At 42.2% G+C, this 17,491-nt stretch overlaps 1 protein-coding gene across 1 annotated transcript in view; it reads left to right on the top strand.

Annotated features, from left to right (window-relative positions):
- The first annotated feature begins 9,685 nt into the window (after positions 1–9,685).
- Positions 9,686–17,491, top strand: part of ESR2 (estrogen receptor 2) — a 59,089-nt gene continuing 51,283 nt past the window's right edge. Inside the window, exon 1 of the mRNA XM_043920939.1 lies at positions 9,686–9,993. The gene's annotated coding sequence lies outside the window, so the exon portion shown is untranslated. The remainder of the gene's footprint in view (positions 9,994–17,491) is intronic.

The following is a 17,491-nucleotide window of genomic DNA, read 5'->3' on the forward strand; positions in this document are numbered from 1 at the left end:
TAATGCCAGTCTTGTAAAATAAGTTTGGAAATGTCCCTTCCTCTTCAATTTTTTGGACTCGTTTGAGAAAAACAGATATTGACTCTTTTTTAAATGTTTGGTACAATTCACCTGTAAGCTATCTGGAGCTGAACTTTTGTTTTGGGGGAATTTTTTAAATTACTGATTCAATTTTATTACTTGTTATTTGTCTATTCAGATTTTATATTTCTTCCTTGTTCAGTCTTGGAAGATTGTATGTTTTGGTGAATTTATCAGTTTCTTATAGATTTTCTGATCTGTTGGCATATAGTAGTTCATAATATTCTCTTATGATCTTTTATATTTCTGTGATATTGTAAATTTTCCTCTTTCATTTACAATTTTATTTATTTGGGTCCTTTCTCTTTTTTTCCTCAATGAATCTGGCTAAAGAGTTGTCAAATTTGTTTATCTTTTCAAAGAACCAGCTCTTAGTTTCATTGATCTTCTATTTTATTTTAAAATTTTAGTCTCTATTTAATTTATTTCTGGCATGCTCTTTATGATTTCCTTGTTCCAAACAACTTTGGACTTTGCTTGATCTTTTTCTAATTCTTTAAATGTGAATTTAGGTTGTTTATTTGAGATTTTTCTTGTTTATTGAGGTAGGCCTGTATCACTGTGAACTTCTTAGAGCTACTTTTGCTGTGTCCCATAGATTTGGGAAAGTTGTGTTTCCATGTTCACTTGTCTTCAGGAATTTTTTTCATTTTCTCTTTGTTTTTTTCAGTGGCCCATTGATTGTTTAGTAGCATGTTGTTTAGTCTCCACATTTGTGTTTTTTTCCAGTTTTCTTCTTGTAATTGCTTTATAGTTTCATACTGTTGTGGTCATAAAAAATGCTTGATATGATTTCAGTCTTCTTAAAATGATTGAAACTTGGGCTTCCCTGGTGGTCCAGTGGTAATGCCAATGCAGGGCACATGGGTTCAATCCCTTGTCTGGAGAGATTCCACATGCTGAGGGGCAACTAAGCCTGTGCGCCATGACTACTGAGCCCATGCTCTGGAACCTGTGAGCCACAGCTGTTGAGCCCTTGGCTAGAGCCTGTGTTCTTCAACAAGAGAAACCAATGCAATGAGAATCCCTCATTCCAAAATTAGAGAGCAGCCCCCACTCACCACAACTAGAGAAAGCCCATGTGCAGCAACAAACACCAAGCTCAACCCCAAATAATAAATAAATAAAAATTAAAAAAAATAAGTGAATTTGGTAAGGATCTAAGGTTATCAGAGGAGAAGGCAATGGCACCCCACTCTGGTACTCTTACCTGGAAAATCCCATGGACGGAGGAGCCTGGGCCGCAAAGAGTTGGACAGGACTGAGCGACTTCACTTTCACTTTTCACTTTTATGCATTGGAGAAGGAAATGGCAACCCACTCCAGTGTTCTTGCCTGGAGAATCCCAGGGATGGGGTCGCACAGAGTCGGACACGACTGAAGTGACTTAGCAGTAGCAGCAGCAAGGTTATCAGAAAAAGGTTTTATCTCTGTATAACATCAATAGGTACTTCGAAATAAAAATTTGAAAAAAAATTATTGAAGCTTGTTTTGTGACCTATGTGATCTATCCTGGTGGCTTTAACAGACCAGCTGGGGCTGGAGTGGGTGCAGCTCAGAGAAGTCCCTGGGAAGCGCCACACTGAGGCCATCTTAGGAGCATTTCTAGAACTGGTGTGAGTGCAGACCTGGGACAGTACTGGGGCACACCACACCCAAGGCTGCCTTAGTAGGACATCTGGAGCTGGAGCAGGCATGAGGGGTTCCTGGGGGAACCTAAACAATGGCACTTGCCAGTGCCTCTGACCCCAGAGATGGCTGCAGCAGTTCCCTGCCTATTCAGCAGAAGTTCTAGGCTTAGTCATTGATTTCCTTCTAGTACAGTCTAGGTGTGCTGTAAACGGACAGTGTTTTGCTGTGTCACAGGACTGGCCCATTTATGTTTGGGTCCCTCAGCAACATCCCTCCCCACTGTAGGTTGCCATGTGAAGAGGGTATTCCTGTGTCTCCACCTCTTCTCCTGGTTACTGTGGGGTTCTTCTGCGTGCAATTGCTCTCCAGCCAGCCCTCAGGTCTTCGTCAGGAGGAACTGCTCTACATGTAGGTGTAGATTTTACACGGCTCTGGGAGGAGGTGAGCTCAGGGTCTTCCTAGCTGCCATCTTGGACCCCTGCTGGGGATCTGCATTTTAAACAAGTGACCCAGGTAACTCTGAGGATACAGGAAGGTGGGGAAATAATGTTCTCAATTATTCTGCTCTTTTGGTCACCGTCAGTAGGTCTTTCTCTGACTTCCTTCACAATGGGGCTTGCCTGAAGAGATGTATTCAGAGTTCTAGGACTAACTCCAGGTAGGCATGTAATTTCTGTACTACTCCTCCACCCTCTGAGCCTATACATCTCATATCAGGAAACTTGCTCCTTCCACTTTCCTAGGCCTAGGCTCCCTTATATCCAAGAAGTCCTTTGTTCGAAAGACTGCTCTGTTGTTTTAAAGCTGTCAGTTATTGGGAATTTACCAGGTGTCAGGCATGTTACAACTCATCCTTCCTTTTCATGCATTCAACAAACCTGTGGAATAGATTCTTAATATGTTCTTCCCATTTTACAGAGGAAGATCAAAGAGGCCAGGAAAGTGTTCAAGGGCAAACAACTGGAAGTGGTTAGGCTGAAAACCCAACCCAGGACCCACTGACTCCAAACCTGGACTCCATCCTGCTGTGGGCTCTTGTGGCCTGCCCACATAGGCGCCTTTGTGCTGACTCTCCTGTCTCTGGGAGTCCTGAATGCAGATGCCAGAGGCCAGAGCAGAATAATGAGGGATTCTGAGGGAAGCTTGCAGAGTTGGGCCTGGGCACCTGCAGAATTTGGAGGAAACCCAAGGGGAGGTCAGTGCCCTAAGTGTCTGAAACTCAGTGAGCTCTGGTCATGAATTCTGGGGGCAGGGGGTTAATGTAAATCTCTCCCTAATAGGAACTCAAGCACTCAGGGAAGAGTATTCTTATCCTCTGAATGTCCACAAAACTCCCGGTTTCCACCATTCATTTGTCATTTATCATTCATAATAGTTATCGTAGGTCATTTCTTAGGCATTTGTCTTCTCTACTTGTTTTTCAGTCTCTAATTCGTGTCCGACTCTTTGTGATCCCATGGACTGCAGCACACCAGGCTTCCCTGTCCTCCACTATCTCCTGGAGTTTGCTCAAGTTCATGTCCATTGAGTCAGTGATGCCATCCAACCATCTCATCCTCCTTAAGTAGAGTATAAAGCCTTAGAGAGGTCAGCAGTTCAGAGAGAATAGGGATTAGACTAAAGCAGATCTAGTTTCAACCCTCTGTCCTTACTTTACTAGCTGTATGATATTGGGCATGTTATTTAAACTTTCTGAGCCTTAGTCTTCTCATCTGTTAAATGGGAACATCAGTCATACCTACCTTGTGAGACTGTTTTAAGGATTAAATGAAATAGTGCAGATAGAGGGTTTACAAAAAATTGCTGAATAAATGGTAGTCACAGCCTCCTCCATCTCCTTCCTTCTCATCATCTGAGAGCAAACACCTTCATATGCCTTTGTGTTTCAGGCAGGCTGTTAAAGCACTATTGTTCTTCAGTGTTAATGGGGCATTTTCACAATGATACAAATGCATAAGGTCAAGAAGCATTCTAAAAAAAAAAGTGTTTTATGAAAGAATAAATGTAATGTCGAGTGTCAGAGTAATTTTAAGGTGAAAAAACACTAAAGAAGCTGTCAGTGATGTTCTCTTCCTTGAATGGAATTTTAGACTGATACAGAGTGGGAAGGGCAGAGGGAAGGGAAGGGGTCAGACTGACCTAAGTCTAGAGACGCCAGCAGTAGCATCATGGAGGACATTCAGAGACCCCAGTGCTTGGAATGTGGGAAATGAATCTGCTGACGGGAGGCATGTATGGACCTATGTGATGTGTCAGGTGACCGGGGTTCCTGTAACTATAAACCTGGAGGACTCACTTCAATTTCTTTATCTGCAAAATGAGGATAAAATCATTGTTTCAGAGCTGGTGTGAAACTGAAGCATTACGTGGACACCTAAGTGATCTATTAACTGTAAAGTGAAAGTGAAAGTGTTAGTCGCTCAGTCGTGTCCAACTCTTTGTGAATCCACCAACTGTAGCCCACCAGACTTCTCTGTCCATGGGATTTTCCAAGCAAGAATGCTGGAGTGGGTTGCATTCCCTTCTCCAAGGGATCTTCCTGACCCCAGGGATCAAAGCTGGGTCTCCTGCTTTGCAGGCAGGCTCTGTACCATCTGAGTCACCAGGAACTACTATTAACTGTAAAGGCGATCTGTAATCTGTTATCCTAGGGGAGCAGTTCTTAGTAAGCTGTGGCTGGTGGATGGAAGAGTGGGTGGCAACAGGCTGAGGAATCCTATGGCCTGGACATGGGCAGAATCTGAAGGAGTGACAAGTGAGTAAAACTGCCTGGATGGATAGGGGGAAAAGTGTAGACCTGTAGAAAGAAGAGGAAAAGGGTGGGGGGGTGGGGGTGGAGATGCAAGAATTCTAGTACATTGGACAACACTGACAAGACCTCAGAAGCTGTATGAACTATTTGGAGAAAATTTTTTCCTGGCTGTAATTCCCAGCAAAGGAGACTGAATACTGGAGAAGACCATTCCTTTCTCCCACTAGGCTCATCAGATCAAGTAGTAAGTAACATATATGAAAGAAACACCTTCTCTCTGTACACAAAAGACAGGATCTATAGTTTTATAAAAGCCACTATTGCAATGTGCATCACTGGAGTGTTCGTTGATGTGGGTCTAAAGGACAATGTGAGACATTTCTAGTAACTTCCCATGATATGAACAAAGAATTTGAACATGTCAAATACATTTATAAGAAATAAAAAAACAAAATTAGTTTTTTTAAAAATTCTAAACTCTATGGAATCAGTCTTATTAGAATCTGTGGCTTCTTAAGCCATATATGTCTATAACCTATCTCTTTTTTGACCTTATTTCTGGGAATATTACACTGGCAGACCTGTTATTAATAATATGTTATTCTATGCCAAAAGAGGTAAGGAAGTTGCATTTCTGGAATTGCATTTGAGTCATTTGTGAAATTGCACATTACAATTTCCCACCATTTCTAACAGTTCTTCAAGATGTTCTTTCTCAGCTGGGTTTTCAAATTCATGCCAGTGACCTCCAGGGGCTAGTTACTTTTCTAGCTCAAGATGGGATTTCTTCAAATCAGAGTTGGGGCTGAGGTCAGGAACGTATATTCTTCACATTGTTTGGTTTCAGTGGATGAAAAACTAGAAGGTCTGCGAGAGATTTGTGTGGAATTTAAGTACCTTCCAGAAGAAGACAGGACAAAAAGTTATTTTACCTGTATATTTGCAAATGTCAAAGACCAAGACTGAAAAAAATAAGGATGACTTGTCAGGAGTTGGCTATACATGCTGACTGCCAGGTGGTTCATTTCAACTGTGGGTCAGAGTAACGTTGTCCTGTGGTCTGGGTGCCCAGGTATTAGGTTAGGTCTATCTTGCAGCTTATGTCCTTGGTCACCTTACTAGAGGCTCTAGTCAAACACATGTCAATAAGGAATAAAGTTATGTAAATATGCACACAGGTGGTCAGGCCTAGAGAAGAACTTGGCAAAAATTCATTCAGCAATATCCCTCAGTTTCTACAACAAGTAAGAAAAGCATCACAGGATAACAGGAGAAAGCGAGGGATTAGCAGGTAGATGGTAGATAGATGACACAGAGCTGGAACTTTTACTCTGTCATATGCACCTGGGTGATCCTACCAAAATATTCTGCCTCATTTTCTCCATAGGGATCAGAGATGGCCACAGGGATGTTATCTGGATTAAATGAAATAAAGTGAGCCAATTTGTGTAGGCCTGCCCATTGTATTGGGGCTAGAAATAGAAAGATGGCATAAATATTAGGTTCACTTTAATTTCTACAGAAGACCTAATCCTGAAGAGCTCTGTCCAAATTCAACTTTCCAAATATCAAGTCTATTTTACAAACCCCGATTTATGAGCAGCTGAGGTAACCTCTAATACATTGCATTAGTAACACCACCATCCCAACTTGTCGCCATCAAATGAAAGTGTTACTGCTGGTGCAATGAACCTTTCCCTTCTCTTTTATTAATTTCATCACTTTAGGATTTCATCTCTTGGATCCTCTTAAAACAGAGCAATTTATACCCATGTAATATGAAGTTACCTGATCCTCTTATACTTTGGAACACGTAAGAACATCCCAGAGTCTAAATCCTCCCACCTGCCCTCAGGCTGAGAAGAGAAAGAGTAATGATCCCACACCATTCTGTAGCATGACACTCTTCAGGTCATCTGTAATTCTCCTTCCCCTTTACTCTTTTGCACATCAGCTTTTGCTTTCTTGTCTTCAACAGCATTTATTTACTTAGCCCCTTGGTAGTTTCTTTGCTATAGAAAATCTCTCCCCTTTACCTCTGATCTTTCCAAGTTGAAGCCTTCATGATGTATTTGTTGAGTGCCTGGGTTGTATTAAGTGGGTGCCATGGGCAGGATGCTGCTGTGGTGGGGGGTGCTGCAGATACAAGACGGGCATGGTGCAGTCACAGTGCAGACAGTATTGACAAGTAGGCTGAGCGCTAGGGGAGGCAGTATGCATGTTCTGCTGGACTTTCACAGTCTTCACTTTACTTAGGCTCTTGGCTTCTCCAGACAGAGAAGGGCTGAGATGAGAAGATGAGGGAGATGCATCCCATTGGACATGCTTCCCTTTTTCCTATAGCAAAATGCACCGAGTCTTACTCTGACTTTCTTTGATTTTCCAGGTGACATTTAGCTCATCTTGCAAGCTCATCTCATGAATGTAATTATAAATGCTACTAAGATTAATATTATACATCTCATACAACTGAATTATACCAATCCAGAGCTTTAATCCCAAAGGAGGACTGAATGGTGAGGCTTTCAGTCCTTATTGTAGGATATTTGGGAGAGGGAAAAGCTTTTCCATGTTGTTTCATGTGGGTGCTTCCTTAGGTAGGTCATAAGTGAAGTGGAAGTGAAAGACCCTGCTGAAAAAAGGTACGTCCACAGCGCTCGATTTCAGGTGCTATTTGGCCTCGCTAATGGTATTAACTGTTTCAAGAATCCCTTCTTGTTTTAGCCTTAGTTCAGGGGGAGTTGGAATAGTCACCTTGCCCACTCACTGCATTCAGCTAGGCAAGTTTCCATCGCTAAGGTACCATTATCTTTCTTGATCCACAGGGTGAGTCAGAAGGAAATGTCCTCACTCCCATTCATTCTCTTTGCTTAGTATTTCCTGCAGTGAGGTTTCCTTGAGTGATAAACAGCTTCTGTTGGTGTTTGAGGGTCTTTAAAAAGAGAACATGTTGTTCTGGTGAGTGGAATGACTTCTGAAGGAAGCATCACAGCAAACAGGGAGCTCTAGTTCCCGGAGTTGAGCAGAAGCTCTTTTCACAGGTGGCAGGAGGCTTTAAGGTGGGGCTTGTCTGCAGGAGATACAATGTTCTGACATTCAAGCCATCTTTATTTCCAATTGATTGCAGCCATGGTGCGGAAGAAAACAGTCTTGAGCTCTCACTGGCCTGGATTCAAGTTCTTCTCAGCCATTGACTGGCCATTTTCTCAATCATAAAATGGGGCTAATTAATAACAGAGTTGACACAGAGGCTTGTTGTAGAATGAAACAATATGTATAGAAAGTGGAAAGTGAAAGTCGCTCAGTCAAGTCCAACTCTTTGCGACCCCATGGACTACACAGTCCATGGAATTGTCTAGGCCAGAATACTGGAGTGGGTAGCTGTTCCCTTCTCCAGGGGCTCTTCCTATCCCAGGGATCGAACCCAGGTCTCCTACCTTGCAGGCGGATTCTTCACCAGCTGAGCCATGAGGGAAGCCCATAGAAGGTGGAGCATGGCTAAATGCCCAGTAAGTGGTAGCTGTTTATGAAAGCATTGTTGCTACTGGGTTCTTTTCTTACTATGCATGACTTCAGGTAGCTGATATAAGCTCTGTGAGCCTCTCTCTGTTACCCCATCTGAGAAGTGGGGTCAATGAGGATTAAATGAGATGCTGTGCAAGCACTTAACACACTTTCTGGCATGATGCAGATACTTAATAGATGTCAGTTTTCTTAACTGTTCCATAATCTTTGTCTCCTCATTGGCCCATGCATGACTGGAATTCCTTCATAATAATTTTCATTCTGGGGTATCTGTTGACAAGTACTAACAAATGGAACTGATTAAAAAAAAAAAAACCATCCTTTAAAATTTTCTCCTTAAAGTGAAATGAAGGAAAAAGCACATGGGTATTAGATACTGGAGAAATACCTAGGAAAAGGAACAGGGGAGCAAAGGCTGGCAAAGATAAGCATTTTGTCTTCTACCATCCTCCACAGGGTGGATCTTGCCAGCTATACACTCTCGTGTCTAAACTTCTCAGCCTCAAGGACAAGGAAACTCTGCCCTACAACTTGAGAGAATCCAGGAGTCCAAGCTTTAATGAAACTTGGAGGTGGGGAGAGTACAAATTTTTGATAACCATTGTTTATAAAGTAGGTGACTCTCCATATTTGGAGCGTGTCTCCACCACCTGTGGACTTGACTCTTAGAAGCCCAGAGCACACTAGCGTCCCTCTAGGTTATTTTTGATTAAATCCCAGCACTTAAGTCTGCAAAAGTTTCCTTCGATATGCCCCTTTGGTCTTCCTGCATCTGAGATCTGGAGCTGCAACTGCATCAAGAACCGTGTCCGTTTGCCACGGGTATAGATATTAATGACTTAAATCTATTAGTCTGTATTCTGTGGGATACTGCCGGATGGGGTGGGTGAGAAGCGTGTAGGGGACCGTTCAGACCTGGGAAACTGGAACTACCACCAGGGGGCGCTCGCCTGCGGAGAGAGTTTGACCGAGGCGCCACCGGGGACCGGGGCCGCCTCCGCAGAGAAGTACAGTACCACCTCTCCGCCCCGGATCCCCTGGGCTTCCTTGCAGTAGGTGAGCTTAAGGAGCTTCCCGGGATCTTGCTCTAGCGCGAGACGAACTTCCCAGTCAGCCCTTGAGAGATGAGAACCCTTCCCCCCCACCCCCGCCACCTCCCGACCCGTGCCGCGAGGCTTCGCCTCTCCGGGGGCACTTGCCGCTGGGGACTGGGCAAATCCAACGCCTCGCTTAAAGAGGCAGAGTTCTCTAGTTAATGACACCGAAGCATACAGCTCCTCTCGGACTCAACGTGGCTCAGAGTGTGGGGAGTCGCCCGTCAATGCGAGGCCCCTAGCCCGGCAGCTTCAGTTTTCGGCATCACCTGTTAGGAATGCACAATCGCAGGCCCAGGCCCCAGATCTCCCGAATCCAAGACCTGGGAGGGGCGCCGTGTGTGCCTGGTCGCCCCCTGAGAGTGACAGTGGGGCGCTGGACGGTGACAGCCCCTGCCCTGGGGCTTCCCACTTCGCTCAGGTGAGCGTGGATAGCGAGGCAGGCAGCCCGGGTCCTCCTGCGATCTCCTGGCCGCAGGCTAGGTGGTCACGTGGGCTCTCGGCATCTCCACCCCTCCCCGCCCCCCGCCGCCTCGCGTCTATAAGAGGAAGGAGCGGCTCCTAGTTAAGTCGTTCGTGATCTTTGCAGTGTGTCGGACTGCTGGCCCTTCGGATATCCACTCCCCGGCCCCTGCTGCTAGGCCGCTGCGAGCGCGGAGGCTTCGAGAGACGCCTCTGGAAACTTGCAGAGCAGATAAGGGGCGGCGGGAACCCGACCATAGGGGGACCATCCTGGGCTGCGACTGGCATCCGGTGCTGCGGGTGCAGGCGGGCGTTTGGGTCTGGGCTGCGCGGGGTGCGCTCGCTCTCCGTTTGCGGGGTGCCCCAGCCGCGTGCGGGGCACAGAACTAGTCCGGGGAAAGCACGTGCCGCGGGTTAGCGATTGCTAGGCTGGTGTGCACACGGAAGGTAAGTGCCTCTTCTCTCCAGGTGTGATTTAATAGCCTGATTTAATGTTTGAAATCCAACGGTGGGAAAACAGTAATATTGAGAACAATAAAAGACACCCCCTAATCCGCCCCCCTCCCTCGAAAATTACTGGAAACAGACATTTCATGTTTTGACTAAATATTTTCATTCAAGAGACTGGCGTATTAACTAATGAGTTTGTGCCTGTAAGCTCCGGGTTCATTGTGCTAATAGACGTTTTCGAAGGAAAAACCTCTATATTCTCTAGGAATTTCCCGACCGTGGATGAAATGGTGACAGGAAAGTTGACCAGGGCACTTCATGCTTGAGTTTTGTGGGCCTGGGAAGACGTACATGTATCAGGCAGGTAGCTAGTACTTTTAAATGTATTTAACTGGGAAACCTTAGTCATACCAGAAAAGCAGATTTAACTTCTTTGCTGGCGGATGGAGCGAGATTGAGATCACCTAGACTGTTTCATGTGCTGACCTGGAACCCCGCCGCTGTTGTCTTAACCCGTTGTTTCCCCGTTCCTGCCTAATTAATGTTGGATATTAAATTAAGTCAAGGGAATATTATTTTTGTGAAAAACAAAACTTTGGATTTGGGTGAATATTTAGGAAAATAAGGTTGACTTAATTTTACTAGCTTCATAAAAAACAGCTTTGTGCTTTGTGTTGGCACACTTTTGAGGAAAGATTGTATTTTGTTAGGTTTCTAGTATTTACATAGGCATTCCATTGGGAATTTTTATTTTTGTTTTAAGTTTCCAGACTCACAGTAGCTGTTTTCCTTTGTGTTTGGGAAAGAGGTTTGTTATTTAAAAAATGAACATGTGGAAAGATTTGTGCTGTGGGTATTGTAAAAAGTAAATGTACTGTGACTATGAAAAAAACATTGTACACTTATTCTTTGGCTTTTGTCTTTGTCCTGCAGAAAAACCTATGTTTCTGCCTACATTCTAGAAGAGGGGAAAATGTTTGGATCTGTTTATCAACAGGTGGTAAAGCGTAAAACTTAGGATTCCATTTTATGTTCAAGCTTTTTTTTTTTAAATTTGAGTTACAGAACCATTTTTATTTCAAAAGTTGCCAGTCTCCTGTAACATTTAAGACATACAAGTCTCTGAAGTCAATTTAAAAAACGTTTAGGACATCTTTCATAGAGGGATACAAATGAATCATACCACCATTTACATTTCTCAATTTATAAAATGGAATACATAGATTTAGTAGATTCAACCCTTCAAAATATAATTAGCACTTGATATGTCTATTTTTAAGAATATTACACCACAGTTTTCTACACATGTGTGTCCAACAGGTAATTCAAGATACATCTTTTAATAATTTAAAATCATGTTTTGAATCATTTCACATAATATCTATAAATAATAATAGGATACTGAAGGCTGAACTTGAACAATTTACTGGCACTTTTTTGGTAATTACATTTAGAATCCTTGAGAAATGTATACTTGAATTTTAGACTTCATCATTCAGCATCAAGCACAGTTTTATACATATAGCATTTTTTGAAAAGTCAAGCTTATTACAGTATAATTTACATAGAGTAAAATCTGGCCTCTTCAGGTATATCACACTCTGAATCTTGACATTTGCACACAGTCGTATAATCCCCTCCATGATCAAGGCATGGAACCCTTCCATCAACCCCAGAAGTGCCCTTTGTAGTTGACCCTCTCCACTCAACCCCAACCTCTGGAAATCACTATCTGTTTGCTGACTATATCGTGTTGCTCTTTAATATATTCTTAGTCAGAAATAATTGTTGTCCTTTGCTTTTCTCAAAAGAAAACCTCAGTTCTCCTCCTTTTTTGAGGATGAGCCAGGTTGTCATATTTTTGTTTTAATTCTGTCCCCTTGGGATAAATTGAAGCAAAGACAAAACTATTTTGAAAATGGGAAACCAGAGACTTGGACTACATGTTAAATTTATATTGGGCTAATAGATTTAATTCTTAGCAAATTCGGATCCCATCGTGGTATAAGCCTTTGGTTACAGTGTGCATCATTCGTTATTCTGAACTGAAATACAAGGCCATTTAAAACATTTATTACTTATGTAATATTAATAGAATATATGGTTTTTTATAACCTTGCCTTTAAAAGATACTTTTATTATATTTGAGATTAAGAAAGTTACTTGAAATTACATATTATCAAATAGTGAGAAGCATAAGAATTGAAAATGACAATTTGTAGTCATTTAAAATAAAATATAGAGTGATTGAGACTACATAGGTTAAAATATTTAATAATCTCCCTAATAGGAGCTGAGGTCTGTGCCTAATTTATTTGTAGATGTCAGTTTTTTTCTTTTCTTTGCCCATGTCGTGAAATTTAGATTTTTCTGTAGGACATAGATATAACATCTTTTATAAACCAATATTTGTTTCCTGTTTAATACATAATTCATTTCAGTAAGCAGGAGCCTATAATTGCTAGGCACTCCTAATAAAGATATGTCAGATTGATGTCGTTTTCCTTTTTCCTTGGTGTTGTGAAAAACAAGAGCCTGTCTTTTAAATGTGCATACAACTTACCTTTCGGAGAACTACATTGGCAGTGACCAGCATACGCAGACTGGCAAGTTTATCAAAACCAGCAAACTGGGTAGTTGGCATTTCTGACTGGAACAGTTACAGCTCTTGATAATAGTTAAGGGCTTTACGAAGGGAATCTTTTGCAGGTGTCCTTGAGAGAGGACAGAAGAATGGGGGTCACCTGGAAAGACAAATCACTGGACTCTCATTTCCACAAAGCAGGACTGCAGTTTTGTTGATGAATGTTTTGTGTTCTACTCTCAGACCCTGGACTGGCAGGAGAGTTGAATGTGCTCAACTCTGCAATGGTCACGTCCTTTTGAATATCTTCACCCACAGCTCTCCTCCACCCTCCTCCAAATACTTTAATATGGTTCGGTTTCCTAAAAGTGGAGCATTGTCACTGACAGTTGGTACTGGGAAGGAGCAGACTTGATGATGAAGGAGAAGGCTGATGGGCTTGCCCTCCACAGTCCCACCCCCACCCTGACAGTGTCATGACCGTGGGGCTGAGGCTTTGTCCTCTTCCTGTATTCAAGCCCTCAAAATCCTATCTCCTGTCCAACTCAGTAGGCTATGGGGGAAATTAGTTTTCTCATTTTGGAAAATACCTGTACATGGTCTTAAGAGTTGCATGTGAGTCAATTATTAATGATGATTGCATGATGATTTTAGAGTGTTTTTTATTTCTAATATTAAACTGGGAGCATTAATATTTTTCTTTGGGAAAGATACAGTTAAGGCTAATGATTGGCAAGTAGCCACCTATACACATCAAGGACACTTGACACCTAAAACATACTTTTTAAATTCCTTCCATTGTCTGCTTTTTTTTTTTCCCATTTATTTATATTAGTTGGAGGCTAATTACTTTACAATATTGTAGTGGTTTTTGCCATACATTGATATGAATCAGCCATGGATTTACATGTGTTCCCCATTCTGAACCCCCCTCCCACCTCCCTCCCCATCCCATCCCTCTGGGTCATCCTAGTGCACCAGCCCTGAGCACTTGTCTCATGCATCAAACCTGGACTGGCGATCTGTTTCACAATTGATAATATACATGTTTCAATGCTATTCTCTCAGATCATCCCACCCTCGCCTTCTCCCACAGAGTCCAAAAGTCTGTTCTATACATCTGTGTCTCTTTTTCTGTCTTGCATATAGGGTTATTGTTACCATCTTTCTAAATTCCATATATATGCGTTAGTATACTGTATTGGTGTTTATCTTTCTGGCTTACTTCACTCTGTATAATGGGCTCAGTTTCATCCATCTCATTAGAACTGATTCAAATGTATTCTTTTTAATGGCTGAGTAATATTCCATGATGTATATGTACCACAGCCTTCTTATCCATTCGTCTGCTGATGGGCATCTAGGTTGCTTCCATGTCCTGGCCATTATAAACAGTGCTGCAATGAACATTGGGGTGCATGTGTCTCTTTCAGATCTGGTTTACTTGGTGTGTATGCCCAGGAGTGGGATTGCTGGGTCATATGGCAGTTCTATTTCCAGTTTTCTAAGGAATCTCCACACTGTTCTCCATAGCGGCTGTACTAGTTTGCATTCCCATCAACAGTGTAAGAGGGTTCCCTTTTCTCCACACCCTCTCCAACATTTATTGCTTGTAGATTTTTGGATAGCAGCCATCCTGACTGGCGTGTAATGGTACCTCATTGTGGTTTTGATTTGCATTTCTCTAATCATGAGTGATGTTGAGCATCTTTTCATGTGTGTGTTAGCCATCTGTATGTCTTCTTTGGAGAAAAGTCTGTTTAGTTCTTTGGCCCATTTTTTGATTGGGTCATTTATTTTTCTGGAATTGAGCTGCAGGAGTTGCTTGTATATTTTTGAGATTAATTCTTTGTTGCTTCGTTTGCTACCATTGTCTGCTTTGTGAATGTGAGTTTATGACTTCTGCAGGCACAGATGTGGGGTGTTAGTGCTGAATGCTTGGACAAGTGTGATGGGCAGACTGGAAAATACAGCATAGGAGCATGTGGTATTTTGTGTCCCACGCAGGCTACTTGCAGCTCAGCTTTTTGGACAGTGACAGTGGACTGTCAGGAAGGTAAGAGAATTAGGAGGCAGAAATCTTCAGGGTGGCCAGAAGGGCATCTGAATCTAAATCGTCTCTAAGTCCTGTCTAACACTCTAAGCATATTCAGTGGCGTACCGATAGACTGACCTGATCCTCTTGGATATGTAATGACACCTTGTGGGACGCTCTCACGTACATCATTTCGCTTCATCCTCTAAGCACTGTGAGAAGGGGGAAACCCGTGTGAGGTCCCCGTTTTTACTGAAGATGTGGGAACTCGGAGTTTATGTGATTTGTCTAAGGTCACCTGGCCTTCAGGCACAGCTGGGCATTGGGCCCAGTGTTCTGCTCTGTCCTCTGGACAAGAATATATATAAAAACAGGCCTGGTGGTGACTGCCTTCTGATTTTTTTTTTTTAACCAGACTTAATAGGCACTTTGATAAAAATCAGTCTACTCTTTCTAGAATGTCTTTGTGCCATTTCTAGGGCCTGCCCTTTTCTTTGCCAAGGAATCGCTGTCAATATTTGGATTTTTAAAAACTTTTTAAAAATTTAAAAAATTATTTTTTAGTTTAAGAGCTGTAGTGCATTCCCCAGCTAGTACGTTAGAACACTGTATAATCCCATGTGTACAAAAAGCTTTCGTGCTGGACACAGATGTGACCTGAGAGGGCTCCACACAGGTGTGTGTGCTGGAGGAGTGTGTGAGAGAGAACTTTGGGCAGAAGACAAGGGCTGTTCATCATGAAGGATATGGGCCACCTGTTTTAGGCCATAGTGAGGAATTAAAGCCAGCACGCAAAGAAATGATTACTTACTGATTTGGGATGTCCGGGTACACATTCTTTTGTTGGCCTGGTGAAATTCTACACCTGCCAGGCCCAGCAATTAAGGTGTTTAGAGACTGTTTTTCCTTGACCACCACCAGAGCTTGTGGTCACAGAGGCAATGCTTAGATGTTCAAACCAATGTGTCGGGAAAATCCAGTTCATACATCGTTGTAGAAATTTATTCTTTTGGGAATTCTTTCCTTCAGTCAGTTTATATTCCTGGTTTAGAGCAGAACTGCTTAAATGACCACAGGTTGTTTATTCACTTTTCTAGACCTCCAGTGGAGAAGACTTTCCTTTTGCTACCTGTTCTCTTGTGTCCCAGGTCTCCTGCAGTGATTTAAATTCATCACCCTTTGTTGTGTCTTTGCTTAAGAAGGAAAAAACCCTTTGCATTGGCTACCAAGTTATTAGTTACCAAAGACTCCAGTGACAAATAGTTGTCATGTGAATCTGGATAATTTAAAACGTACCCAACCAAAACCCAGCACATCCTTGTAAGCACTGTCCAGCAACCAGCTATCACATTAATTATCATGGTACTGGGGTGTGTGTGGAAATCCCAGAGAAGTTGGTGGATATGTATAAAACCCGTATTTTCTAAACAAAGTTGCTGTGGTGTCCGTTTGATTGCCTGGATGAATCTCCTGGCATTTGCTGTTTTGCGGTATGCATCTGACAGGTTATTTCAGCATTTCTGGGTTGAGAGTGAACATTTCAGTTGTAGGTGAAAAAGTTCAATGGGATTGATTCTTTGCTCTTGAGATAGAAGTCATTTTCATTTTAAATGGCGTTTTCTCTTTCAAACTGGATAATGGGGAGTATTATTTCAAGTTCATGGGTTTCCTTGCTACTATTCATCACTTTGTGTTCGTAGAAACTTGATGGTTTTAAGAGGCCTAATGAAAGGAAAAGATAGCCTTGGTTTTCTGATAGTTTAGTGGGTTGGCTTTCCTGAGTTACTTAAGCTGAAATGCCAAATACATTTCTTTTGGGCAATGTAAAGTTGAGGCAACATGAAAGTCAGTCCAACCTTGATTGGCCAAAATGTTCAGAGAATGATTTTTTTGTTTAAACAATTTAATTGGTTTTTAAAAGTTGAGTATTATGTTGAAGCCTGTTTTCAAATTCTTATTTTAAAATATACTGCTTTTCTGCTTAATTTCTTGAATATAATTTGATCTTCATTTGATGATTGAGAGTGTTGAACTTATCCTTATGTAAGTTTATGTGAGTAGTGTTCTGTATAAGAAATAGGCTTACCCAGAGGCTCAGCAGTAAAGAATCTGCCTGCAAGGCAGAAGATGTGGGTTGGCTCCCTGGGTCGGGAAGATCCTCTGGAGAAGGAAATGGCAACCCACTCCAGGATTCTTGCCTGAGAAATCCCATGGACAGAGAGGAGTCTGGTGGGCTATAGTCCATGGGGTTGCAAATGAGGTGGACATGACTTAATGACTAAATAACTGTATAAGAAAGTTGGGGTACTCACCATGGTGATCACACCAAACTTTGGATATGCTTTTTTAAAATTATTATTAAATTGTGTAAGCCATCTTGTTTTAAGTTCAAGAAATAAAAATTTAATACTGTAAATCAACTGTGTGCATGCATGCTAAGTCACTTCAGTCGTGTCCAACTCTTTGGGACCCTGTGAACTGTAGCCCACCAGGCTCCTCTGTCCATGGAATTTTCCAGGCAAAAATACTGGAGTGGGTTGCCATTTTCTTCTCCATAGGATCTTCCGGACCCAGGGATTGAATCCAAGTCTCATGTCTTCTGCATTGGCAGGTGGATTCTTTACCACTAGAACCACCTAGGAAGCCCAAATCAGCTATACTTCAATATTGCTTCTAGATTGCATTATGAATACATATAATTTTTATACATATTACCTTAAGTATTTTGTTCTCAATCGTATACTGTTTAAGTTGTGTTTTAAAATATTTAAAATGTCTTTTGATTAAATACTTGGCCACATAAGATGCTCAGATCATTTAGCAAAAATAATGCACTAAAATACAGTCACTGAGGTACAGTATGGAAAACATAAGCA

Source organism: Cervus elaphus, chromosome 12, assembly GCF_910594005.1.
Source record: "Cervus elaphus chromosome 12, mCerEla1.1, whole genome shotgun sequence".
In the NCBI taxonomy this organism is placed as follows: Eukaryota; Metazoa; Chordata; class Mammalia; order Artiodactyla; family Cervidae; genus Cervus; species Cervus elaphus.